The sequence below is a fragment of the Canis lupus genome, chromosome 37 (genome assembly GCF_011100685.1).
Source record: "Canis lupus familiaris isolate Mischka breed German Shepherd chromosome 37, alternate assembly UU_Cfam_GSD_1.0, whole genome shotgun sequence".
NCBI classification, from domain to species: domain Eukaryota; kingdom Metazoa; phylum Chordata; class Mammalia; order Carnivora; family Canidae; genus Canis; species Canis lupus.
In genome coordinates, this window is record NC_049258.1 from 8,748,983 (window position 1) to 8,776,915 (window position 27,933).

General features: G+C 39.0%; 1 long non-coding RNA gene and 1 other non-coding gene across 3 annotated transcripts in view; both read right to left on the bottom strand.

The window, feature by feature from the left end:
* Positions 1–1,812: 1,812 nt before the first annotated feature.
* On the bottom strand, positions 1,813–10,226 carry LOC119867895. The gene is made up of 4 exons (XR_005384957.1): positions 10,075–10,226; positions 6,480–6,601; positions 4,604–4,848; positions 1,813–1,864 (listed from the first exon to the last, which is right to left on the bottom strand). It is a non-coding gene; the product is annotated as an uncharacterized LOC119867895 (long non-coding RNA).
* An 899-nt stretch (positions 10,227–11,125) lies between these two features.
* Positions 11,126–27,933, bottom strand: part of FTCDNL1 — a 135,523-nt gene continuing 118,715 nt past the window's right edge. For both annotated transcript variants that reach the window (XR_005385204.1, XR_005385203.1), the window contains 4 exons: positions 27,503–27,593; positions 24,115–24,344; positions 15,777–15,907; positions 11,126–11,232 (listed from right to left, as the gene is read on the bottom strand). This is a non-coding gene — a transcript (formiminotransferase cyclodeaminase N-terminal like). The remainder of the gene's footprint in view (positions 11,233–15,776; positions 15,908–24,114; positions 24,345–27,502; positions 27,594–27,933) is intronic.

Genomic DNA, 27,933 nt, shown 5'->3' on the forward strand with positions numbered 1-27,933 from the left:
TGTAGACACCATTAGGTCAGAATTAGCTATTAGGATCTGTTTTTTTTTTTTTTTTCTTTCCAATCCTATTGTTAATAGGATCGGCATTGCCGGAACATTCAGAGATCTTGGAACCTTGTTCCACTCAGTGAGCTGAGTGGCGATATCTGTTTTATATATGAATATCTTACTGCCATTTTAGCCTTTATATTAAACCTATTTTAAAAGCATAGCCAAAAGGCATCTCTGCCATTGGCTTCTTTCTCTTTGCTCTTTCTTTGAGCGAGGAACTGAGCACATCAATAGCTGCTCTGAGAGCTTTGATGCTTCTTTGGCAATGACTTCAGTCCTCTGCATTTACCACAGAGCTGCAGTGACTGTCTTATGTGGAGAAGCATATTTGTGGTTGATAAAATGCTAGTTCAATGGGAGAAAAAGTGAATCGATTATATCGAGCATTTTTCTGTCACTTTTCTAAAAGACAAAAGAGAATAATTTTGGTTCCTTCATCTATTCCTTATATACACTGATTTTTTAATTACAATCAAACATTATTAAAGGAAATCCAAGTGAAACCAGGGGGAAAATTATAACTATGGTTTAGTACATAGGATTCCATTTGGTCTGGGGCGGGGGAGTTTGGCAGGCGCTTTCAAGCATTTAGATTTGTGCAATATTTGATTATGTATACAATTACTCTAAAAGTATTTTACTCAGTATAATTACACAGAGAATAATACATGGTATGTAAGGTACTGCAACCCTCTTTTGCAGTCTGAATTCTGAGAAATAAGATGCCTACTGCCCTCTGTCTGAAAGCATAGTTTAATTCTATTATATACTACTTTCTTATCCCAAAGATTTTTTAGCTGAACAACTTTGCCTTTGTAACTCACCATCCTTCTTCCAAGAGAGGCAGTGAGATAGTGGTTATGTGCAGGGACCCAGAGACAAACAGAACTTGTTTAGAATCAAGGCTGCACTACTTAGTAGCCTTGTTCGCCCGTGCGGCTAATTATTTGATCCATTTCGGTTTCCTCATCTGTAAAGTGGGTATAAAACACTATCTGCAACATAAGATATTGGGAGTATCAACTACAGTCCTGAGTACCAGGTTATTGGTGCACAGTAAATAATAAAAGTTAGTTGTCATTATTAGCAGACCGATGACAGTCCTCAGTGGAACTGTGGGGACAGGCCACATGTGTTTCAGGAGGCTCACTGGCCACATGAGAAGCAGTTTGATGGATGTTAGAAAAATCCCTAGAGAGGTGGATTCTGCTTCTGGAAACTGTTTCTGGAAATGGCTGCTGCTTCTTCTGAATGACCAGAGTGGTTCCAAGTCCTGGCAGGACAAACCGAGGCCATGTTCCTTTGACTGGCTATGTAAATGAATCCACAACTAGAGTCAGGCTTTGGTTTTGATGTTATTATTCTTTAAGATGATTTATCCTTCTGGGGACTCCTAAACTCTGGTTACAATGACAGCTGGCTCTTCAGAAATACTATTCAAATATGGAAAAATTATGTGGGGTTCAGGGGCTGGTGTTTGGGGAAGAAGGGGAGGCCTGCTTGAAACTAGGATTTGCCATCACCTCTGAGCTCTGCTGTTATTTCTCTATTAATGAGCTTGTGATTTGATTATTTCATCAGTGTTTCTCTCTTAATCACCAGGGGAAGGGTGTTTGTTAAAAGTAGAGACCTCAGGGGCACCCACGTGGCTCAGTTGGTTAAGCGACTTACTTTGGATTTCAGCTCAGGTCATGATCTCAGGGTCCTGGGATCAAGCTCCGCATTGGGCTCCACACTCAGTGGGGAGTCTGCTTCAGGATTCTCTCTCTCCCTCTCCCCCTGCCGTTCGTTCCTCTGCTTTCTCACTCTCTCTCTAAAAGAAATAAATAAATCTTTAAAAAAGTGTACAGATGCCCGGGCCCCACCCCAGACTTTCAGGATCAGAATCTCTGGGGATGGAGTTGGGCAGTCTACATCTTAACCAGATCTCTGGGGGATCCCTGGGTGGCGCAGCGTTTTGGCACCTGCCTTTGGCCCAGGGCGCGATCCTGGAGACCCGGGATTGAGTCCCACGTCGGGCTCCCGGTGCATGGAGCCTGCTTCTCTCTCTGCCTATGTCTCTGCCTCTCTCTCTCTCTCTCTGTGACTATCATAAATTAAAAAACAAAAAAATTAACCAGATCTCTGGGTGATCCTCAGGCACAACGAAATGGGAGAGCCTCTGGTATCAAATACAATCCAACATGTTAATGTCACTACTGACATGATTTCAGCTTCAAGCACTTCTCACTTTGTTTTGAGAAGGAGAAAGAGATGATTAATACCTAAAATTATGTATTCATTATTCGGCTACAGGCCTTACACTTTCACTCTTCTTTAAATGGAAGTTATGAGAGCTACTGAACTTTAAATGTAAGAATGAATAAATGTGTAGTGTTTGGGGCTCTCTGCTAAGAGTTGGTATAAATGTGCCAAGCATTATTATAGGAGAAATATGTAGGTGGGGTTGACATATGTGTGCCCCAAATCCCCATTTGCCGTAATTTAAGAAAATAGATACCGAGGTGGTGCCAGTGAATCTTATAGCTAAGCTACTGTTTTGGCTCTGTAGAGGGAGGGCATGCCTAACCCAAGGGAGCTATAAAACATCAGCTGAGCATTGATGGAGTTGGGAGTCAAATAGAAACCTGTTCTCCTGTGAAAACATGCACATATGTGGAATTGCATTGCTATAATCAGGACACAACCAAATTCACAGATGTGCCCAATTTTCTGTTTCCTCTATATTTTACCAGTTTCACGGCACAGTGACAAATGAGGAAAGTACTAAACCGATTTTGCATAGCATCTCATGGATGCTGCTCACAAATCTCACTGGTGGGAATGAACCTCACAAATGTTAATAGTTAAGTGCTACATCTGTCTAATCCATCTCTGGGACACACTAAGCTCTCTGTTACTTTGCATATAGCAAATTGAAGAAATCCCATTATTCTAAGTCAAGTTTCAAAAAAAAAGAAAAAGAAAAGATTTCCTTAAAAAGTCCATCTCTCCCCATTGATTTTCCCTCTCCTATTTTCATATTTTCAAGTGTGTATGGTTGATAATTATAAAATGGAATCAGAAAAGATATCTGACAGAGGAAATCAGAAAAGGCGGAAGATAAACCTCTAAGTTTTGACACTCCCACTATCTGTGTTTCTCAGTATTTTTTAGCTCCTAAAATTCCAGGAGGCTCTTAAGACTCCTCTACCAACACCCAGAGAAAGGAAGGCAGGATTTTCATAGTTTGGAAAAAGAGAAAGACAATATTGTAATGGACAGTTATCTTTTTTGACTCTCAGTATCTATGCCTACTCCTACTCTTTCTTCCTTCCTTCCTTTCTTTTTTCTTTCCTTTCTTTTTTCTTTTCTTTCTTTCCTTTTCTTTTCTTTTTTCTTCTTTCTTTCTTTCTTTCTTTCTTTCTTTCTTTCTTTCTTTCTTTCTTTCTTTCTTTTCTTTCTTCTTTCTTTTCTTTCATCCTTTCCTCTCCTCTCTCTCTTTCCTTCCTTTTCTTTTTCCTTTCTTTTCTTTCATAACCAAACTCCAGTTTCCTTTGTTGCCAATCACCTGACTCCATTAGGTGCAGTCTTGAGGGTCTGTCAATTAAGACATCTCTTCTCTCTCCCTCCCATTGATTGAGTGCCTGACTCAAGCTGGGTCAATCAGACATGCTCTCCCGTGCTTTGAGTCCTCGCCAATACTGTCCATTATTTCTTGTCACACAGAACCCCGGAACTGCCCTGAGTCCTCAACTTTTCCTAGTATGACTCTTCACTCAGCTTTGCTCCTTTAGCTCCTCCATATCTTTCCCATAAATTCCTCTTTTTCATAATGTAGCCAAAGTTCTTTCCTATTGTTTACAATCAGAGGTATTAATCAAAATCTTTACCAACTGGTTTACCAGTGGGGGGAAAACACTGAACAAATGGAGCATGCCCCTCACCAAAGACAATGGATGTTGGTCAGGGTGCTTCCCAGTGGGTTACTCACAAACAAAGAGCTTTTACTACAGATAGTAGATCTTACTGTTCTCATTTTAGGAATTGTGGTATTTTAACCTGAGTCACCTGAGTTTTACCTGTAGTCGTATGATAGAAATAATAGATGGTGATATTAAAAAGACAGGGGAAAAGATATTAACCAAGCAAGGATGGGCAGAGGGATAGGTGAGGAACATGCTGAGTAGTATGAGTGAACAGCTGCACAATGCAGAGGTCTGTGGTAAAAGTATCTCTCAGCTCTGTAGAATCCTAGAGAGTCTTTTGTGATTCTCACAAGGCACTAGGAAACACAGCCATTTGGTAGAAAAAAAGCACTGAGCACACACAACTGGAGAAAGACTTCCTTTGCTGAGTTAAATGGTATTGATAAATTTCTCGCTGACTTTTACACATGACACAGGAAATTAGAATAAAGCTATAACCTCTCCAGTTAGCATAATGTTTACGTGAAACTATGAAAGACAGCATCTGGTTTACTTGTGAGAGAAGGCAGTTGTATCACATGAAGGTATGATGCTGAAAGTTAACAATGGACCCAGGTAGAGAACGTGATCGAGTCTGTGCTTACCTTTGCAGTCTCCTTGCCATGGCACCACCTCAGCCAAGAGCCCTCCAATCCGAGCACACGGAACTGGCTACCATTTCCCCAGGGCACCATGCCAGTCCACATCTTGCACAATCATTCCTTTCACTTGGAATGCCCTTCTCTTGTCTTGTCTAATTAGGGATGTCTACTTTGATAGACCCCAGTTCCTGTGGCATCTCTTTGTACACTAGGAAAAGCACCACTTGCTCAGGACACTTCATTTCCCTCTGTCAGAAAATTGTTGAACTACATTGGTTTTGTTAAAATAATACATTTTATCTAATATTTTTAGGAAAATTATTATTTAAAATATACTAATCCATAATAAATAATGCTTATGTTCAACAGCTCACAACCTGCATACTCATCTGGATGGCTCTGGATGACAAAATATCCAGAGATGCTCACAAAGAAAAAGCTCAAAGCTTATAAACTTTATCTGAGGAGCATTCCTTCTGTGTTTTCCCACTCTTTCTAGAATGCCAGCTCCATAGTGCACCTAACAATGGTTTTGAATGTGTTTGTTTACATACCTATCACCCCCACAAAAAGGGTAAACAGATGAAACAAGAGACTGTTTCTTATTCATCTCTGTAACTCCCGGGACAAGCAAAGTATTGGTAAATGATAGATGCTCAGTAGATTTTTGTTGAAGAAATGAATGAAGAAATGTTAATACATGGTATCCAATTTGGGCCTTGCACATAAATAGCATTCACTCACTCAAACTCTGGGAAACAAAAATTGGTGGCATTGGTAATTTTATACCACCCAGTTTGGATGGGGGTGGGAGTAGGTGCTCAAGCACGTACATGCACGCGTGCACAAGCTTATGTGTGTATTTTGAGATCTTAATGATGGAACATCAAATTCTAAGAGAGGGTATTTTCATCTTTTAATACTGTGTCTTGCAAGTGCCTAACGCAGTATATATGCTCAATAAACATTTGCTAAATGAATAAATGAGTGATCATGAATGAGTCAGCGAGGGAATCAGAACAAAGGAAGTGTCACCATCACTCTTATTTATAGGCTAGAAATATTGAGATTTGTTTTCTTAATGAAGTGTGGAGCTCAGAGTAGTTTAAAAGTCTATCAGCATCATGATAAATGTTTGAGAAAGTATATTTTTCCCTTAATATAAAACATATCTCTCCTATTAAGATGTTAGCAAGAGTGATACAGAGAAGGTTTATAAAGGCTCACAATATTAGGTGCAGAATAAAATGTTTAATTAGAAAATTAAAAGGTTTTCACCAAGGTTTTGAGTAAAATAATGTTCCAGAAAGACAACTTGTATAAACTATTACACTGATTAGATGTTTTACTGGCCTTTATACTGTAATGTCCACAAATATACTGATCAGCAGAGGTCCCTCAGAACTTCTGCTGCACTCCACTTTTACCAGAAAAGAGCCAAGGCAATAAAAATAGTTGAAAGCAGGAATTTGTTTTTTAAAAAGAAAATCAACGTCCAGAAACTATGGCTGGGTCATCCCAAATTTAAACACCATCAGAGCCCATTCAGTTAAAATTGACATTGGCTATGGATAATCCTCATCATGAAAGCTCTCATTTTGTCACATAGATGCTATTTTTTCAGCCTGGAAAGTAAGCTAAGACAAGGAGAACTAAAGGAAACCTGCTTTCTGGTTAATCCTGAGATAGTTCAAAATTCCTTTAATCAGAAGACTCAAACATTCTGGTTACTCCAGGTTTTCCTGGCTTTGAATTGGTGTAGGATCAACAAACTATATGATGGGATATTTGTCAGTAAGATCAGGGAAGCTTTTTAGTTACAGAACTTTTCAAAACATTGATATTAGGTTTAATGGGGAAGACCACGTCTCCTACTTACAGTGCACCAAACAAGTAACGGATGGATGTCTACACTCGTTGAAGCCAGCAAAAATTGCCAGATTGTTTTCTACACTGAGTATTAAAGCCATAACATCTGACACCTCTGAGATTTCCAAGGACCTAAAAAAAGAGTTTAAAAGATGAAATTTTAAAAATTATTCAAAAATGCAAAAAAAAGGCAAAGTGAAATGAATAAATGTTTAATTAAAGATCTCCAAAATGTAATACTATGTCAAATTCATTTAACGTTAAATTTAGAATTCGTGAAATTTCCATTATCTTTAAAAGCTATCTGTTGGCTAGATTTTAACATTTTGCCAAGTGTTTAAGAAATCAGCCAATTGTGAATTAAGTATGCTATTCATAGCCAGATAATTTTAACATAAGAATATAACCATTAAATCTTGTAAAACGTATAGAAATTATCATGTGGGTACATTTCCATATCTTTGCTACCAGGTGCACTGGAAGAGAGATTGCCCAGGGCCTACAGGGGTGGCCCAAAGCCACGGTGATGCTACCATTTACAGTGAGAAAGAACCCAGGACCTGACACAGCTTTCGTTCTTTCCTCTTCTGGGTTGACTCACACAGCAGGAGGCAGGCAGGCAGGATGAAAGAGCACTGGATTTGGAGTCAGAAAGCCAAGTTCAAGTTCCAGGTGGGCTACCTGTTTTGTTATATGACCTCTGGGGGTTGCACACTGAGGCTCCATCCACAACCCATGGGCTCCATCCACACAAAGTGATAAAGTGAGACAACACATCAGTCTGTATTAGATGAAACATCTATTTGTAGGGCAAGAATGACTACCACCAGCAGGTTCCTGGGCCTCCAGCTAATATTTGAAAGCATTTTGCAAAGTGTAGGTAACTCCAGGGATTAAGATGCAGAGTGACTTAGAAGGTAAAGGAAGGGCGGATGCCTAAATAGACTGGGAATAGCAGTGGGAAGGTTCCAGAACCACAGCACCAAGGCTTCTAAGCTTCTCAAGGCCAGAGGCAAGTCTCTGATCCCTGGTCTGGCATCCTCTGTGTTAACAGCCCCAGACTGTTGTTACTCAGAGGTCTGTGGAGGACCTCTGTGGATCCCCAAAGCAGAAAGAGATGTTGCTTTGACCTTTTGTCCCCCGTCCCCCAGCCCTCCCCTTCAGAGCAAATGGAGAGATGAGAGTGGGTATGGTCGGGGCAGCAATATGCTCTCCGGGGAATCTTTAGACCTAGCAGCTTGCATTTACCTTGTGGGACTAACAGCTTCAGAATTTCTAATAATCTATCACATGTTTCCACATCCATCTCTGTTTAAAATTCCAGAAATACTGGTTAGGTGAGGACTATATATATTCCATAAGGATATTGCCTTGGAAAGTCTTTCTTCTTCTCCTTCTCCTTCTCCTTCTCCTTCTCCTTCTCTTTCTCCTTCTCCTTCTTCTCCTTCTCCTCCTTCTTCTTCTTCTTGGTTTATAGCTTATAGAAGCACAGTTTTCTTCGCTTGGTTTTATTCAAGAAAAATAGGAGACATAACCATGGGGGCTGACAGAGCTCTCAAGGGGAGGAGGGACACCTGGGTGGCTCAGCGGTTGAGTGTCTGCCTTTGGCTCATGTCCTGATCCCCAGGTCCTGGGATCGAGTCCTACATCAGGCTCCCCATGGGAACCTGCTTCTCCCTCTATGTCTGTGCCTCTCGTGAATAAATAAATAAAATCTTTTAAAAAAGAAGAAGAAGAAGAGTTCTCAAGGGGAAAAGGAGCCCCTTATCTTGCTACACTCATTTCTTCGTTAATTCAAAATAATGATTACAGCTAAAAGACCACAAGGTATCACAGGAAGCTTTTCAACTGGCTCTTTTGCTAGAAGAGGAAGCTTTGAGGAGGCAAGGGAGCTCCTTTCTGCCACCCTTTCACTCTCAAAGCTTCTTTCGGCTTACAGGTTTGCAGGGGTTAGGGGCTATCAGAGAAGTTTTTAGAAGGTTTTCTAGAATCCCCTGACACCACACTTGCTGGGTTATGGGAGAGGAGAAAAGAACTGCAAAAAGAAAAAAGAAAAAGAAAAAAGAAAAAAAAAAAAACAGAGGAAAGGGGAGAGAGGAACCAGGTCTCTGGTTTCCTAACACCCACTTGGTTGTGGCTCCTGGCTGCCAAGGGTCACCTATGAGTGGTTCCTCAGGGCACGGACTGTGACCACCTTGCTATAGATTAATTCTTTCCTCTTACAAAGTTGGGCTTCAGTATACTTAATGAGGGAGAAAAAGGAGGTGATTTTTTTTTTCCTTCAGAATCACTCCAGTACGATCTGCAGAATGATTAGCGTGGCTCAGCCTCAGTTGGGATATTATGGCTTAAATTATTCCTATTAGTTTCCAGCTGACCTTGGAACACAAACATTACATCTGATTTCAATGAAACTTTAGACTTTGTTGTTCTCAGTCAACTAATGAAACAGTTGAACCTTCCCATGACTTGCGGTAATTATAATAAAGGGGAAGTATTATCACGAATAATGCAAACTGATTTACAAGATGGCAAAGTGATATTCTGGAAGTTGTGCCTAAAGACATTAAAAATGTGAGCTGAACACAGAAAAAAATGTAGTGCCTCCGAAAAGATTGCTCCATTACTGTCGAAATACAGCCCTACCTGGCAGCATTGCGTTTGTACAGTGAGTTTTGGCACAACCGACTGGTTACAAGAAACATTATGTTAACAGGAAAAGCCACTTTAAAAGTCTGTTTGATGCTTAAAGCTCTCAAGTACACCCTAAACGTTTAAACCAATACTCCAAACTGATTAAAGCATTTATGGAAAATAAAAGTGTTTTGCCATGGGGGGAAGAGATGAGGGATCTTGGTTGTTGATGCTTGTTTGTTTGGTTTTACTGAGGTGTAGAACAGAAACCCCAAATTTGACAGATTTCCCAGTTCTAATTTAGTTTTAAAAGTTTAAGAGTTTATGCCACCCCAAACAATTTATCCAAACTCATTGAATTTTCAAATCAAATATAATGGCCCTCCTGCCACAGGAGTGAGATGGTGCCCTCTTCATGGTTGTACTCTCAGCAATGAATATAGTACTTGGCACACAGTAGATGAAAACTAGTTGCCTAAAAAGTGGAGACTCTGCCTCATAACTCAGTTTGGAACACTCTAGCATCACATCATATTCAAATGGACATTTCACAGGCATTTCCATACATGCTGTTTTCTGGCACTACAGTGTCATGTCTCAGCTTTTTCTGTCTCTTACTCCCCATGTGCCCAGTGAACTCCCCTTCATCCTTCAGATCACTTTTTCAGAAGAGTCTCAGACTTGTGATGCCCAAGGCCCTGCAGCGAGACAGCCTGGACTCAATTTCTGGCTCTGCTACTTTAATCAGTACCTTGACTATTTTGTGCCTCAGTGTCCCCATATGTAAAGTGGGTTTTTGTAAGGAGTAAGTGGGTTAACGGGTATCACCCAGAGGTCACTCAACAAATGTCAACTCTTAGTGCCTTGAGTTACTTGTCACACTGCACTGCGATTATTTGTTTGCTTATATTCCCTGAGCTCAATTACAACTCATCCGGTGTACGTCTTATGTCTTTCTACGCTGCACTCACCAGGTTTACAAAGCACGGACTCCAAACTTCGTAAGCGATAAACGTTTGATGATGTGAACAGACTAAAACCAACTTGTTCCTGAGGAGGGTGTGAGGCTGATTTCTCTCTTATTCGGGAGATCCTTCCAGACAGAGAAGAGCCTTTGAGTTAGAAACCTGCAAATTTCACTTCCTGTAATTCACCTTGCTGGGAATGAATTAAGGACATTTAATCTTCACCAAGGTTGTGAAATAGCCAGTGTTTTACTTTGGCCAAGCTTTTTTTAGGGACATACACGTTGACTTGCAGTATGACTTTTGCCTTTAAGAAACAACTGCCTTTCCTTGTTATTACTTGAACAAATTCACATCATTCTTACTGCATTTCGTTTTCTGAATGAAAGTCACCTCCTTCCCAGCTAGCACGGCCAGGGCTGGGAGAAGAGGAGAGGTTTAGGGTATACCACTTTCTTCCAAAACTATCATTGATTGGAAGAGTCTGTTTTTTCCCCAACTTTTAACCACATTTTAAAAACTTGTACAAAGCGTTTCCCCAGTTTCTGTTCTGGCTGATGTCATTCCCCAAGAACCTAAGTATTCAAAGAAAAATCATAGTAAAAAAATGTACTTTTAGGCCACAAAACACAGGATAAAACTGAAGCTATTTTGTTGTTTCTAGAAAAATAATTGCTTCTATCCTGGATGCTTGGTGTTAAGCTCTAGCATTAGGTCAAAAAATGTGGACGTATTTATAGAAAAATATAAAAGAAATACAAATAAAGCTGTTACTTGCATAGGACTAAAACTGTGACTGTGGTAAATGAATGACTAAGGCTTGAGGAACCCCGGGTCAGAGAATGTTCCTGAAGTTACTCAACTATTCTGTGAGGAACAGAGGAGCAGTTACATCCTGGTACCAGTCTCCCTCTCGGCGACCCTTCCAGCGCCTACTTAGGAAAGCGGGGTGGTCGTGCCACCAACTGTCTTTGGAGGCCTTGATGCCCAGCCACCCCTGAGGTGGTCACTATACAAGAAAGTGGGAACTGGGTCCCTAGCACAGTCTTGCCTTTCTCTCTGCTGTCCCAGAAGAACGTCCATGTCTTATGACCCTCATGCAATCGTCTCTTCTCTCTGCACAGAGGATTCAGGTCCTGGTCGACAGTTGGTTATTTTTCCTTCCTATTATGGAATCAAACCACTGAACTGTCCTCATTAAAGTGGTTCCATACGGGAATTACAAAGGTTTCCTAGGTCACTGGGTCCACCGCTGGCCAGCCTGGGACCCTCCCACCTACCAGCTCTCCGTCCAGTCTGTTTCCCGTGTCCCGAGGACTCCCCTCTGACCACAGCTGTATCACCTGACAGTGCCTCTGGCAGGCATGCAGTTATTCTTGACTGTCTACATGAACTATCTCCTAGGAAGTTATCAATCTTGATCCCCCCAAGTGAAGTAAGCCTCTTGCATTTCCCCCACTTAGCACAAAAAATCCCTGAGTGCCTACTTTGCGCCAGCCCGAGGCCAGGCGATATGACACCCAGGAAGACCCAGGTCCTGAGTAGCTAGGCTGCTACATGGTGACTTCTAACTTTTCCCTTCTCTTGCCAACCTCCTGCTGTTCTAGAATTATTCTTAGGGCTAGCCTCAGACCTTGTTGGGAAATAGGGCCCGGTCCCATGCAAGGAATCTGCTTCCTCTGCTAGCCCCTCCTCGGGCATCCTCTGCCCCACACAGGTTCCCTGCAGACCAGCACACAGGAGGTCCACCTCCATCCCAGCCTACTGCCATCCCATCTTCCAATAGTTGACAACAACTATTTCGAGGTATCAAGACATTTATTTTGCATTTGAACCTTCCCTCTGCCTGTGAATAGAAAGTATTTGTTTTCTTTCAGAGATAGGAGACTTTCCCAAGAATCCAAAATCATAGTCCACATTTTACTCACACAGAAGGGCTAGCATGAAAGGGGCAGAATGGACAAATTATTTGATTATGGTCAGACAACCTTGTCTTAAGGCCCAACTCTGTCACTAACTCCTTAGATGACCCCAGGTAAGTCTCTGAACTTGGTGAGGTTCAAATGGCTCATCTTATAAGGTGGAGCTGCTGTTCCTTGGCCATCCTACTTGAAAATATAAGTTTAAGCTCCCACTGAAGGGCTCCAATAAGACAATGTTCATGGAAGGCACTTCATTCACATGAATGATTGTCCATGATTGTCAAGTGCCTGCAAATGTCAGTAATTTGACTGCATGGTGACACTTTTGTGTAGAACCCCACTCTGCTGGCATCTACTGGGTGTCCCTCTGTCCTTTGCATTCCCTCACTCTCATGCTGAGGCCCTACAGAACCTGTGTAACTTCAGGGCAACAGCCAAGTGTGTTCTTCCCATCCCAAGTCAAAAGCACAGACTATCTTGCCCCATCCATGTGCCCCTTCTGGTGTTTTTGGCTGCAGGCGTCCAGACGTGAGGACCTAAGATGTTCTATGGCAGGGCTATGGAACCTGGGCCTGTGGTTCCAGGGCTCCCTCCATGTGTGGGTTTTAGGGACTTGCTAAACCTGTTGAAGTGGCTTATAAAGTTGTATGCCCATGTGTATTTCCTTTTCTGTTTATTTTGAGAAAATATCCATAAGTTTCATCAGATTTTCAGAAGGGCCCTTGGTCCAAAAAGGTTAAAAATTCACTGTGCTAAGACAGTTTTTAAAAATTATTACATTGATATGGATTGGGTTACCTCATAGCTACGTAGGAAAGGCTTGGGTAAAACTAAAGTCTTATTATGTATTATTTTTAGTTGATAAGTTGCCACTTTATGAAAAAGATTGTCAGAGCCTCCATTTTCTTGGAGTTCCAATTTAGACAGGGGTTCCAAATGAGACATAATGAATGTGTTCTGTGAATTGGCAAGTGCTGTACAAACGAGGTTTTATCACACTTTCCCTGCCTCTGACATTTTTTCATCCTTATCTCTGCATCCTCCATTTCCCTACCACTTACATTCTTTCCTGTAATTATAAAATATTTCATGCTTGTATGTGAAGTGATTAGAAAAACCGAAAATCAATATATAAGATAGATAATGCCTATGTCTATAATTATACATATAATTTTCAATACATACATATATGTACACTATTCTTTTATAATCATTGTAGCTTTAATTTCCCATTTATTGATTCCCCTATTATTTATATCAATATTTTGAATTACCAGAATTTATTCTCTAGTATCATAGATCCTGGATAAGGCAAGACTTTTGTTTGTTTTTGTCCAAAAGGAAAAGGAGTCATCAAATATTTGAGCCCAAATCCTTTCATATCTCAGGACATCTTCTCAAATATTTTGCTGAACAACACTATAGTTTAAGCACCTGACCTACTCTTATGAAAATGGTATCTGTAGCTTGGAGATCTCCCTTTATTCAAACAAACAAAGAGACTTTTTTCAGAACTAGTTAATGGGTAATATGTTTTCTGAATCCCTGCATGTCCTCACACTTAGTTTAGATGTGGGAATAGAATGCTAAGCAATCATTCATTTTTTTCCCTCGTAATTTTGCTTCATTTTTTGTCTAGCACACAGTGTTGATGCTGAAAATTCTGTTGTTCATCTGACTCTCATTCCTTTTAGGTGGTAGAGTAGTCACGAGTCCTGATTACCATGCATTTAGGATGCTTTTCCCTTCCCAGCACTTGGTAAAATTGCACTTCTTGGACATCTTGAGCTTGAATGGGGTCATGGGACTAATTCTGGCCAATGAGTTCTGAGTGGAGGGATAGGTTTCCCTCCCAGACCAGAGGATTTATTCTGAGAACCTTCAGAACTCTCTTTTCCCTCCACCACGGCAACGGTGTTCCCTGCAGTGGAGTCATCAGCCTAGGTCAGAGAGTGAAAATGGTGATGACCCAGTAACATAGCCTCTCCATATCTGTTGTATATTCTGGAGATACTCGACCTTTCTTGCGATTCCCTCTGAGCTATCCTAACCCTCACTACAAAGCTCTGGGCATAAATCACATGCTCCCTTTGGCGTATAATAGTCTGGCTTTATCCTAAGGGCGGAAGTTCCTACTACCAGACACTATAGTGGGAGTGGGATAGGCATGCTCTTTTAAGGGGTTAACCTGGCAACTGACCTACCTTACCCTTTGCATTTAGTGACTTTGAACATGGGGCCTTCCTGGGGCTCTTGAAGATGTTCCTTTCTTATTTCTGGTATTTTGGGCTACGATTTCTTCAGCTCTTTCTTTCTATTCTGATCACATATGTTTTTTGTATTCTAGGAATTTTTCAACATTTTTGACCAACAGATGGTTTTCAACATGGTTCTGCTTTTATTTAAAAGAAAAAAAAAAAACAAAAACAAAAAAACAAAAAAAAAATTACTGTCATTTCAAAGGGATCTTTGGAGGGAAAGGAGACGTAGTTGTCCATGCTCAGTCCACCATTTTTAATTGGAAGTTAAACATCCAATTTTAAATGAGTTTTCAAACCGGTGGAAAGAAAAAAAGTCCTATTGATTGGGAGTTGTGTAGGTAAAAGGGCAATATATGAGAGCCTTAAGAATACAAACCATCTCCTTCTCCCTAAGTCTTTAATAAGCAATTGTATGAGCCTTTAATAAACAATTGTACTTAAGTTTTAGAAGCTCAGCTGAGGAGGGCATGGCAAGGTTAAAGAGGCCTAAAAGGATATAATAAAGATGATTTGAGGCTTGGGTAATAGGGTATTTGAGGAGAAGTAAGCAGAATTAGTACCATTTATTTTAGCCAAATAAAATTTCAGAGTGTCCTAATATAGTAATGCATAAAGTGCTAATGTGCAGATCAAATTTTCTGTATCTCTACGAGGGCCAAAATAAGTAGAAACTGACTTTAACTACATAAAAAAAAAAAAAAAGCTTTAGGTAAAAAATACAAAAAGAATTTTCTGAATGTCAGGGTTTCTACATAGGTGGAATAACTAAGGAAGGGAGAGAAACCAGTTCTCCAATCCTTACAAAAAACCCCCCAAAGACTGGGAAATTTCCTTTAGTGCTTAGGTCTGTCTGAATATAGGAGCCTGCAGTAGACTCTGTCCCTACAGCACCATGGTTCCCTGAGAAATGAAGCTGTGGTAAGTCTTTGGCACAATGGAAGCAGATCATGAATTGCCTATAAAGCTCTAAGCAAGCACGTCCTCCATCATCCTTGGACATAATTCAAGAGAAGCCTGAAATAGTAATGTTGTGCTGGAGTATTTATGCCAACTATTAAAAAGCTCTTATTTAGCTTTTCAATTATGAACTTGAGCCTTCTTTGGGAGTTGTCCTCTTCCCATAAAGTCTTCCCAGATAATGTTTTCCTAGCAACATTTGACCAGACAGCCTAACACATACCCGGTTAGTTACAAACCCTCAGCTGCTTATTGTTCTCTATACAATTATAGAGAGTGGTAGTTTTTTTCCTCCCTATTCATTGTTTTGGTAAAATTGCCAAGATGGAAAAACAGAAGAAAAATAGTTTCTAGTAAGTACTATTTATTTTGGCCAAATAAAATTTCAGATTGTCCTAATATAGTAAGTTTTCAAATGCATAAAGTGCTAACGTGCAGGTCAGGTTTTCTATATCTCCACTAAGGCCAAAATAAGTAGAAATTGACTTTGCAGAAAAAAAAAAGATTTAGGTAAAAAAATAGAAAAAGACTCTGAATGTTAGGATTTTTAACTTTGGCAAAGAGATACCTAAGAAAGGGACGGACAGCAGCTTTCCAATCCTTAACAGCCTGTTCTTCTTCAGGATGAACTGCACTCCTTTCTTTATCATTCAGCAAATACTCACCAAGCTGCTGAGAAGTTTGGGCCTGTGCTAGGTCCTGGGTGAAAAAGAGTGAATGTGATTAGCACAGTCCTTGCTCTCAATAAGGAACCCATATTTTAGTAGCAAAAACAGACATTAAAAAAGCAGACGGCTAGGCAGTGAGACTCAGTCATTGCTATTATCTCCATTTTTCAGATGAAGAAACTGGCACTTAGCCTAAGTAGCTCATCCCAGGCCATACATCTTTTTTGTGAGGTAGATGGGACAGATATTGTATTGTATAAGAGCATACGGTTTTATGAAAGAAAAAGGACTGGCCGAAAAATAATCCTGTGATAGTTACTGATTAAGTAACACACGTATGATTCAGTGTTAATAGGTTGGACACAGAAAATAGTACCCTCGAAGTTCAAAGAAAGGGTATAAAAAGCTTAAAGGTAGAAGCTGCTATGCTGATGCTGCCAGTCTTAGACCACACCAAGAATCTGCTCTAAAGCAGTGGTTTTTGAACGGGGGTGCAATATTGCCCCCCACCAGGGCAACATGTGACAGTGTGTGCAGATAGTTTTGGCTGTTATCACTGGGTGCTGCTACTGGCATCTGGTCAGTAGAGGCGGGGAATGCAGCTGAACATCCCACAATGCACAGGACAGGCCCACAACAAAGAAGTAACTGGCTCCAAATGTCAAGAAGTGCTGAGACGGAGCAATCTTGTTCTAACGCTCAACCTTGGCTGCCCATTAGAAACACCCGGGGAGTCTTTAAGCATCCTGATGCCCAGGCCCTACCCCAGATCAACTGAATAAGAATCTCAAGTACTGAGAGATTGGGACTTGAGTCATAGTAGTTTTTAAAGTTCTCCAGGTGATTCCAAAGTATACCCAAGTCGATGAGAACTCTTCTAAAGGATGGAAAATACGTGAACAGTTGGAAATTGTGTTGGTTAATACTTTTGATCCCAAATTTCTTCTCCACTTTTCTTCATCCCATTTAGGTCCCCAGGAAGCTGTCCAGAACCACCTTACTCGGGCGCCCTTGCCCTCTGGCTCCTGGGTAGATTCAGCCAATAGAAGAGGTACCCCCAGGACACTGGCAGGGGGATGGTGGAGCTAGTAGGTTGCTTCACCAGCTCCCTCAGTGTGGCGCCATGACTCTGACAGTGGTTGTGTTCCTCTATGGCTACAGCTGCTTTGGGGTGGCTGCTGTTCCATGGCTTTAGCTCCCCTCCGGGTTCTGCCCCTTATCCTTCCTTGGGGGAAGCAAACCTTTGCCACTTTGGCCAGTTAATGCCTGGGTGCTTCAATATTCATTTATGAGTCCCTCCACTTTGTACACATCTCTGTAAATGATCCCTCAAGTAAGAAGTTACTTCCAAATTCCCAGTGAACAGGCTTCTGATCCCTGCCAGTCAGGGCCGGCTTCACCAGCATGCAACCTGTGCAACCACATGGAGCCCCCACACTCAGAAAGGTCCACACTTGGGTTACCTCTCTGCTGTGTTCTATCTTGGAATTCATAATACTTTTGAACAAGGGGCTCTGCGTTTTCTTTTTTCACTGGGCCCCACCAAGGAAACACTGATTCTGTGGCTGGAACTTTGGCTGACCTAAAGTTATTCTTGATAGGAAGGAAAAGACAAGACCTGGAGTTCAAAATGCACTTGCAATATTGGGTGGATGGCCAAATGTGGCCATTTCCAACCTGGCTGGAAAGGATAACCATCATCACAGGGAGCGGCAATCTCATGGTGAGATTATTTTAGTCAGTATTACAGTTGTGAGATTTATATTGTATTTTTTTTTTAAGATCTTATTTTTAAGTAATCTCTACAGTCAACGTGGGGCTGGACTCACAACCCGGAGATCAAGAGTCCCATGCTCCACTGACTGAACCAGCCTGGCCCCCCCTCATGCTGTACATATGAATGGTTTCTTCATTCTCTTGGCTGTATAGTGATCCATTGTAAGAGTATTTCACAATGTATTTACTCATTCTAGTATTTATGGGCATTTGGGTTTTCCAGTTTTCATTATTACGAGTAATGCCGCTGTGAACACTGTTGCTGCATCTTTTGGTTCACATGTGCGCATTTCTCTGGAGTATATATTTATTTATTATTTTTTTTTTTAAAGTTTTTATGTTAAGTTTTTTTTTTTAATTTTTATTTATTTATGATAGTGACAGAGAGAGAGAGAGAGAGGCAGAGACACAGGAAGAGGGAGAAGCAGGCTCCATGCACCAGGAGCCTGACATGGGATTCGATCCCGGGTCTCCAGGATCACGCCCTGGGCCAAAGGCAGGCGCTAAACCACTGCGCCACCCAGGGATCCCTGGAGTATATATTTAGAAGTGCTGCATTGATAGGAAATTTTTCAGCTTTAGTAGACATTGCCAAAAAATATTCTAAAATGGCTGTACTGCTTTGTACTGCTACCACTGGTAGATGAAAGTTCCAGTTGTTTCAGATCTTTAACAACATTTAGTGTCATCTCTTTCCATTTTTAATCCTTTAATCTAGTGGGTTCGCAGTGATTTCTCATTGTAACTTTATTTTTCAACCATTCCCCTGATGACTAATGTGGTCAAGCGCCTTTTCATATATTGTCCATTTGGGTGTCTTCTTTGTGCCATGCCATTGAAGTTCATGCTCACTTTTCTATTAGATGATAACCTCTTGTTTTTATTCATAGTTTTTTGTGCAAATTCTCTGTTGTTTATAGATACGCAAATACCTTGCACTACTCATGACGTAACTTTTTCCTTTCTTGGTATCTTTCAACAAAAGGAATTCTTAATTTTAATGAAGTCCAATTTAGGATCTTTTCCTTTATAGTTAGTACTTTTTGTGTCCTAGTTCAGAAATATTTGTCCCAAATCCATGAAGATATCTTCTATTCTCCTACATTGCCTTCTAGAAGATCCATTGCTTAATCTTCCACATTTAGATGAATAATCAAAATGCTAAATTTTGTGACTGGTAAGAGGTAGATGTCAGGGTTCATTTATTTCCACATAAACAAATGAGCTAGGATTCTTTATTTAAAAGACCATCCTTTTCCTATTGTTCTCCAGCACTACTTTTGTTAAAAATCAAGTATCCAAATATGACTGGTTTTAGTAGGTGGTAGTTCTGGACATAAATGAGTGATCAGCTGAATGATAAAGAACTAGTATTAGTTATTTCCTAAATGTTTGGTAGAATTCACCAGCAAAGCCATCTGGACCTGACATTTATTATTCCCCCCTTAGGAAGATTTTTAACTATAGTAGATTTCTTTAGTAGATATAGGACTGTTTAGGTTATCTCTTTCTTTTTGACTGAGCTCTGGTAGTTTGTGTCTGTTGAGGAATTTGTCCATTCTATATAACCTGTATTTATTGGTAACTTAGTTTTGTTAGTCTCTTCTATTATTTTCTTATTTGCTATTTCATTTATTTGTGTTCTAATCTTTTATGTTTCCTTCCATCTGCTAACTTTGGGTTTAGTTCTTCATTTTCTTAATATATGCATTTATAGCTATATAATTCTCTGTTAGAACTATTTTTGCTGCAACTGATAAGTTTTGGAATGTTGTGTTTCCATGTTTCTTGGTCTCAAGGTATATTTTTACTTCCCTTTTGATTGCTTGATATATTGGTTGTTCAGGATAGTGTTATTTATTTTTTTATGTTTTTGTGAATTTTCCAGCTTTTTTTCTGTTACTGTTTCTAGTTCATACTATTGTGTTTGGAAAAAACACTTGATATAATTTCTACTTGAATTTGTTGAGACTTGTTTTGTAACCTAATATATGATCTATCCTGGAAAACATGCTATGTACACTTGAGAAAAATGTGTATTCAGTTACTGTTGGAGGAAGTTCACTTGGTCTACAGTGTTGTTCAAATCTGCCATTTCTTTCTTGATTCTCTGTCTGAATGATCTATCCATTGCTGATAGTGGGTTATTAAAGTCCCCAACGATTATGATATTGCTGTTTATTTCTCCTTTTAGTTGTTAGTATTTGCTTTATGCATGTAAGCGCTCTGATGTTGGATGTATAAATATTTATATCTTCTTGATGAATTGACCTCTTTTTCATTATATAACTTTGTCTCTTTGATCATTGTTAGCTTTAAATCTCATTTGTCTGATAAATATAATTATTCTGCTTTCTTTTGGCCATATTTTGCTTAAAATAGTTTTTTCATCCTTTCAGTCTCAAGTCTATCTGTCCTTAAAACTAAAGTGTGTCTCTTGTAGGCTGCATTTTGTTAAGTCTTGCTTTTTTAAATTCATTCAGCCATACTACGCCTTTTGGTTAGAGAATTTAATCCACTTGTATTTGAAGTAATTATTGGTAGGTAAGGACTTACTGTTGCTTGTAGGTTGTTTTTTGTTCTGTAGCTCCTTTGTCCCTTGCTACCTCTCTTGTTTTCCTTTGTGATTTGGTGACTTTTTGTGATAGCATGCTATGACTCCTTTATCATAATCTTTTGTGTATTTACTGCAGGTATTTCCTTTGTGTTTACCATAAAATATTTTATGTTTACATCCTATGTTAAACTGATAATAACTAGCTCTTGGTAACCACAATTCTACTTTCTGTCTCTATGAATCTGACTACTCCAGGGATTTCATTTAAATGGAATCATACAATATTTGTCCTTTTGTATCTAGTTTATTCACCTAGATTATGTCACCTAGTTATGTCCTACTACTCCAGGAACTTCATTTAAATGGAATCATACAATATTTGTCCTTTTGTATCTAGTTTATTCACCTAGATTATATCACCTAGATATGTCCAAGATTCATCCATGTTGTTACATGTGTAAGAATTCCATACATGTACCATGCTGAATAATATTCAATTACATGTATATATACATTTGGGTTCTTTCCACCTTTTAGGCATTGTAAATAATGTTACTACACACGATGATGTATCTGTTTAAGTCCTTGCTTTCAATTTTTTTTGTATGTATACCTAGAAGTGGAAATGTTGAATCATATGGTAATTCTATGTTTAATTTTTTGAGGTATCAAGATAATGTTTTATACCAAAGATGCACCATGTCACATTCTCACAAGCAATGCACAGGCATTCCAATTTCTCCACATCCTACCCAACATCTGTAGGTTTTGGTTGGTTGGTTGTTTCATTATAATAGCCATTCTAATGCATGTGAAGTGGAATCTCAGTTTGGTTTTGATTTGTATTTCCCTAACGATTAGTGATGTTAAGCATCTTTTCTTTTTTTATATAATTTTTAAAAGATTTTATTTATTCATGAGAGACACACAGAGAGAGAGAGGCAGAGACACAGGCAGAAGGAGAAGCAGGCTTCCATGCAGGGAGCCTGATGTGGGACTCGATCCTGGGTCTCCAGGATCAAGCCCTGGGTCAAAGGCGGCGCTAAATCACTGAGCCACCCGGGCTGCCCCTAAAGTCAATTTCTTAAAAAGTAATTTCTTTTAGTAACCAAGAAACTATGATGATAATTGAAGTTTCCAGACTGTAAGGATATAGTTAGGTCTGACCTAAGTATGACAAATCAACACTCACACTAAGGAAGGCATGTAAGTACCTAGCTTCCTTTATTCACAAACTGAAATAATTGAGCAAATAATTACATTTGCTCTTCTTTTTTAGATTTTCTGAATCTGCCACTACATTTTGAACAAATAAAGAATTGAATAAGATATATTTAAAATGTTTGGGTTACCAGAGAGCAAAAAACATAATTTATAACATTTCCCAAATAAATGGAATAAAGCATTTCAAAATTACTTCTTTTATATTTCAAACATACTCTGTTGTGTTGAATGGCCCTTTAAACATAAACCAAGCACATGGGAAGTTCCAAGGGTGCCAGCTAGGTCTTCAGTTCTGTTTGAATTGTTATACGAAATTGCCTATATTTTTTATTTCAAAGCTCGTGAAACTGTACAAAACCTATTTGCAATTTTGTGGGGATAAAATATATAAGCCCAGTGAGGAAAGTTTCTCTTTAAATCATAGGGAATTCATTGAAAAATAATTATTAAAAATAACATATAACATTTTGATACTATGAATAAAAAGGACAATCCAACAATAGAAATATACTCCATGTTCTAGAGATTAGCCTCAAAGGATAAAATACTCTACTATCTTGTGAAAATAAATCTAATTCTTGCCTTGGACATATCCTGGGTAGAATGCTGTATCTGATGGTATTATCTCCTAGAGTTTGAGATTTTATTTTATTTTTTATTTTTAAAAATATTTTATTTATTTATTCATGAGAGACACAGAGAGAGAGAGGCAGAGACACAGGCAGAGGGAGAAGCAGGTCTCTCTGGGGAGCCTGATGTGGGACTTGATCTCCAGAACCTGGGATCACAACCTGAGCCAAAAGCAGATGCTCAATCATTGAGCCACCCAGGCATGCCGAAATTAATATTTTAACACTAAGAAAATGTTCTTGTTTTCTTGTAATTTCATGACAAAATAGCAATCTTGCTAAAAGAATTAGATTATTTAAAAAGGGAGAGAGAAGTAGGGAGAGGGGAGAAAAATCTCACCCAGCATGTCGTGTTTTAGGAAGATGTCCTAATGACCTGAATCTGTGTGTTTCTCTGTGGAGGTGTGACTTCCTCAGTGAATCCGCAATCGGCTGTTAGAATAATTACACAGATTGCACCGAGTCATTTTACTTAGGTAAATTCAACCCTGACAACTAGAATGTGCTGCCAATTTGACCAGAAATCTGCGACTTTAAAGATTTTTGAGAAAACAATTTTTCTCTTCTTCAGGATGTACCATGGGATTCGTTAATAAGCCCAAATTTTTCTTCTGTCCATCTAGAAGAATGTTATCTCTGAGTATTTTGATTTTCTGGTTTTGAATTATACATAATCACGAAATTCAGGGCTTGTTTTCCCTCAAAGCTCTTCCACTGCAATAGCATGATTTACTAGAAAGTTACTTACTATATAGCCCAACTTCAAAGACCAAATCCTCTTTATTTGCTCTTTAGAATTTTTCATTACAGCAGTATGAATTAATGCCAGTTGTTACACCAGGAGAGATCAAACTGAAACTTCCACAGAAGTCAAGTAACAGGAATCTCACAGGGAGTGATAAAAACTGTGATATGCTCATCAGTGACTGACGGACTATGCTTTCTGTTTTGTTTTGTTTTGTTTTAAAGGTAGCAAAATTGAACAAGCCCCCAGGGCATAAAACAAACTGCAAAAATAAATACAGGGAGAGTAATTCACAAATTTAAAAATACATAATCAATAAGGATGGGTGAATATGGCAGCATTTTGAGATAGAACTGCATTTTCAACTATTTTTAAAATGTTTCCCATTTGGCAGAACCCCAAATGGGCTTTGCCAAGCACTTTTTCTTCTTAATTTTTAAGTGCGTATGTATTTCAAGGAAAATTTAATCCATATGTTCCTCTCTCATTTACACAATTTATCAAAATGTTGCTTTGAATGAGCCATTTAATGTCTAAGAAAACTGAAATACTTCCCCCCCATAGTAGTTTTTAGTTTTTTTCTTCGTGAATTAAATATGTGTTTGGTACTACATATGAAGCTAATTGAAAAATATTCAATTCTGTTTTAATATTCAGAATCAAATAAAGTCCGATAAAATTAAAAATAACAGAAGATACGTTCCCCTATAATACTGTATTTTCAAGTTTCTGAAAGCCTTCTTTCATTCACATGGTTCCTATAAATCAAAGAATGCTAGAATGAAAAGATATCTCAGAAATGTTAAAGTTTTTTCTCTCACTTTAAAAACTAGGAAACTGAGTCCCAGAGAAATTAAAGAATCTGCCAAAATCACAAAACTAATCAGTGGCAGAGCTAAGACATGTATCTTCCCATTACAGTGACTTCTTTGTTTTTTCTGATTTTAATTAGGATTTTATCTATATCTAAACACATAGAAGTATCAGTATAATACTAGATCAATAAAAAAACAGTGGAGCATTATTAAAAATAAATAAATAAGTAGATCAACTACCATTAAAAAACAAACAAACAAACAGTGGAGCTCACTTCTGTATGAAATGTATCTGCCTGCTTCCCAAAGACCAACACCTGGACAACTTATAGGCTGGACATGAAAAATTCAACATCTGGTGTTGCTATAGAAAATGCTAATGGCTCAATGTACCATGTGATCCTAATGGCGTCTGTCTGTTACCATCTCCACAAACGTAGGTGATGAATCCATTTATCTAAATTTAAGTCCCAGTATACTCTCAACCCTTACCAGTAATATGCCACAGAAAAACAAGCGGATTAGCCTCTAAGGTGAAGGACATTTCTTTCTTCCTTCTTTCTCCTCCTTTTCCTTCTTCTTCCTCCACTAAGGGGGATCATTCTGGGCAACACAAAAATCTGATGATGGGCATTCCATGATGTCTGGAGGGTCTCAGTGAAGACATCAGCCCATGGGACAGGACTGAGGTACACCTTTGGTACGTCCTCTATTACCAGCGTCTTCAGGTAAGAAATAAACGCACAGATGAGTAAAAACCTGCTATCATCAGGGAAAGAAAGAAAAGAAAAGAAAAGAAAAAAGAAAGAAAAGAAAAGAAAAGAAAAGAAAAGAAAAGAAAAGAAAAGAAAAGAAAAGAAAAGAAAAGAAAAGAAAAGAAAAGAAAAGAAGACCATTGGGGCCTCCATTTGTTATGTTAGCAGGCAGTTATAAACTACAGAACACAAATCACAATCAAAAGAATTTTGTAAAATTCTGTAACGTTATAACTCACCAGTGTTTATACTGTGATACTCTGTTTTGTAGCAGCAATTCCCAGGAAAATCTTATTTTTTTTAATATGACAGGAGAAGGCATACAATAATGTTTATGTCTTTTGGGACAAGGGAGAGAATTGGAGGACCTTTTTCTAAAGGGAAAAACCAAAATCATACGGTGCAGAGCATCTCAACCACTTACTAATTGTTTAACCTTGGGTCGGTTATTTAACAACCTCTCTTTGTCTCAGTCTCCTATCTATAAAATGGAAATAATAATAGGACCTACTTCATAAAGATTAGTGAAATAATAAATGTAAAGCCCCTAGGACAGTGTTTGGACATAATAGAAATAGAAATAACTGGTTGCACTATCATTGTTTTCTTTACACTGAAATAGGAAAACAGGCTGAATTCCTAGGACTTGTGGCAAACAGAAAAAGAAAACACAGGAAGATCATGTAGGACTGATAAGGAGCTCTGAGTCTTAGCAATCAAAAAGCTGTTATAAATTTACCGAACTGGGATCCTAAACCCAACTACATACTCAAAGGCAAAACAAGGACTCAACTGATGCTACTATGATAAGTGCCCATATCATGAGTATCTGTGGCATTTGAAACATTGTAAATCTACCTTCTTCGATCTTGACCTCTAGATGTTAAAAATAATAGTGTATTCAGACTGGATAGCCATTGGAACTCAATGCAAAACACTCAGGAGTCTTCTCAGAATTTCGGGTTTGAGAAATAGTTACCCTGGCAATAATGATCTTGGACATGATAGATTTAGGGTGGAAGTGAGGTGATTTCTGAGTTTTTTTCTTGGTGAAATATTTCTCTTTTGATTGTAATTAGATTGGTTTTACCAGATGATAAATGAATTGGAAGGCACTCTGGCTTGAGAAGTGGGAGGACCATGATGACAGCCTTGGCTTTAGGTACCAATATGAAGACAACATTCTATTTCTAGGCGGTTCTTGGTTATGTAAAAATAAGGTTGTATTTGGTTGTCATAAATGTCCCTACCACTCTAACACATTGTGGAACTATAATGCTATCCTTATAAAACACTGAGATTAGTTTTCCTGGCCACCATTACTCTACCATCAGAACAGATTTATATAGGACTTTCTTTTTTTTTTTTTTTTAAGATTTTATTTATTCATTCATGAGAGACACAGAGAGGCAGAGACATAGGCAAAGGGAGAAACAGGGTGTCCAAAGGGAGCCCTGATGTGGGACTTGATCCCAGGACCCCAGGATCACGACCTGAGCCAAAGGCAGATGCTCAACCACTGAGCCACCCAGGCATCCCAATGTAGCACCTTTCTTTGAAAGTTCCATACATTCTATACACAACAACTGAGAAAATAGAGAGGAATGTGGTAAATACAGTATGCTTTTGCATTGGATCTGAGTTCAAGTTTGAACTTTCCCACTTTATCAATGGCTCAATGTTGAGCAAATTACTTAATTTATCTAAGTCTAAATTTGCTCAGTCATGAAATGTGGTTCATTTTACCTGTTTCATAGGGTTGCTCAAGAATTAAAGGAGAGAACCATAAATCACAAGCTTACATCTTAATAGATGTTCAAATAGAAGAGAGTTATTATTCTTGTTGTAGAAAAAGAAACAATGGATTCAAGCCTGGAAGAAGGTCTTTCATCTAAGGGAGTGTCGGATTGCATTATGCACATGAATTATGCTCCCCAAATCTAAAAGACTGCTGTCATTTTTTGTCACATGCTAAAATACTATCAATAGAGACTCTGGAGGAAGAAACATGATGGTATTGGTTGAATGAATTAAGAAAGTTGCTCCCTTCAGCCAGGACTCTTGGGCCTTGCTGAATACTTTCACAATGTGTTAGAGTCAAACTATATCATACAACTGACCATTGTATCCATAGTACCAGACATTTTGGGCCATAACATATATTGATGAGTAAGTGAAGTGTTTCATATTTAAATGATTTTTTAAAATTAAGTTTGTTCCTGATAGGTCTGAAATGGCTAAAAAAAACCTAATTTTTCATAAATGGGAGGGGGTAATGAGAATATGCCCAAAAGGGCTAATTCTAAGCAGTGCATAGAAATAGTGAACAAGCATTTTCTAATCAAAAGGGCATTACAGATGGACAGTTCCTTTGATACAGGGAGACATTAATGATAATACAACCTGCATATTATCTTCAGGCCTGATCCAAGGCCATCTCGAAAGGAAAGATACATGTGAACTTCAAAGGAGGGGTCTGGTTGCTGAGATCAGGCAAGACCACTGCATCTGAGCTCTCAGCTGACAGAGAAGTTCAGGAACTGAGAGACCAGGGATTACTTGGTCTGCTCTGCAACCTCCCCTGGGTTACTGTTTTTGTTGCCCAAGTCAGTTTCCTATGTTGATTACCAATAAAAGCTCTAAAGTAATTTTTTAAAATAATGTGCATTCTGGAATAATGGTGGAAAGGTGCTCCACCCTCTGCAGCCAGACTTGAACACGGGGAGAAATATCACAAAGGATGGAGAAAGCAGGCTGGGTCCCAGAGGCCTCTGTGAGGAGGAGCAGAGACAATCAGGGCCAGAGAATGGATTCAGAGAATCCCAGATACAATGTAGGATCAAGCAAGAGAATTGCTGCCTCTCAGTTTCTAGGAATACAAGTTTTGGGGATTATTTTCTCCAGGTTTGCCATCTATTTAATCTATCTGTACCCTAGTACGTAATAATTCTTTCTTACAACTTTTTCACAGTGCTTTCTGAAAGGGTTTATTTTCTGGGTTTGGGAAATGCTGAGAAGTCCAGCTCACTAGGAAATAAATTCAACCTGATTACTTAACCAAACTTCCTGAATGGCCAATATATGAATTTATCTCCAACTCGAAAATGAACAGAGCATTGTCTTACCAAATGTCATCATTTCCTGCCTTTGAGAAGAGGCTAGAAAGACTTGTGCTGAACCATTTCAGAGCATTTCAGATATGTCTTCAGCTGAAACCTGGAAATCAAAGCAAAAGAGCAGAAAAATAAATATATAAAAACAAAATTTGTGAGCTTTGGGAAACAAGTGGTTTTGGGGAAAAGCTAATTTTCAAAGGTCCTCCATGTGCCCCATGGCCACTCTCCCTTCTCTTCTAGGACCTTCCCGCCTCTCTTCATTTCAGTTTTGAGTTAGAAATACTGGAACTGATCACTTTTCAGCCTCAATAAGTCCTTGCTAATTATTTTAACATTTCAGGTTCAGGAAACCCAAACCCAGTGTTTGTTAAGTGCTCTTTGCCTTGATTTGTATGCCCTCTTATATTTCAAGGGAAGTTGGATCCATGTGTTTCTGATTC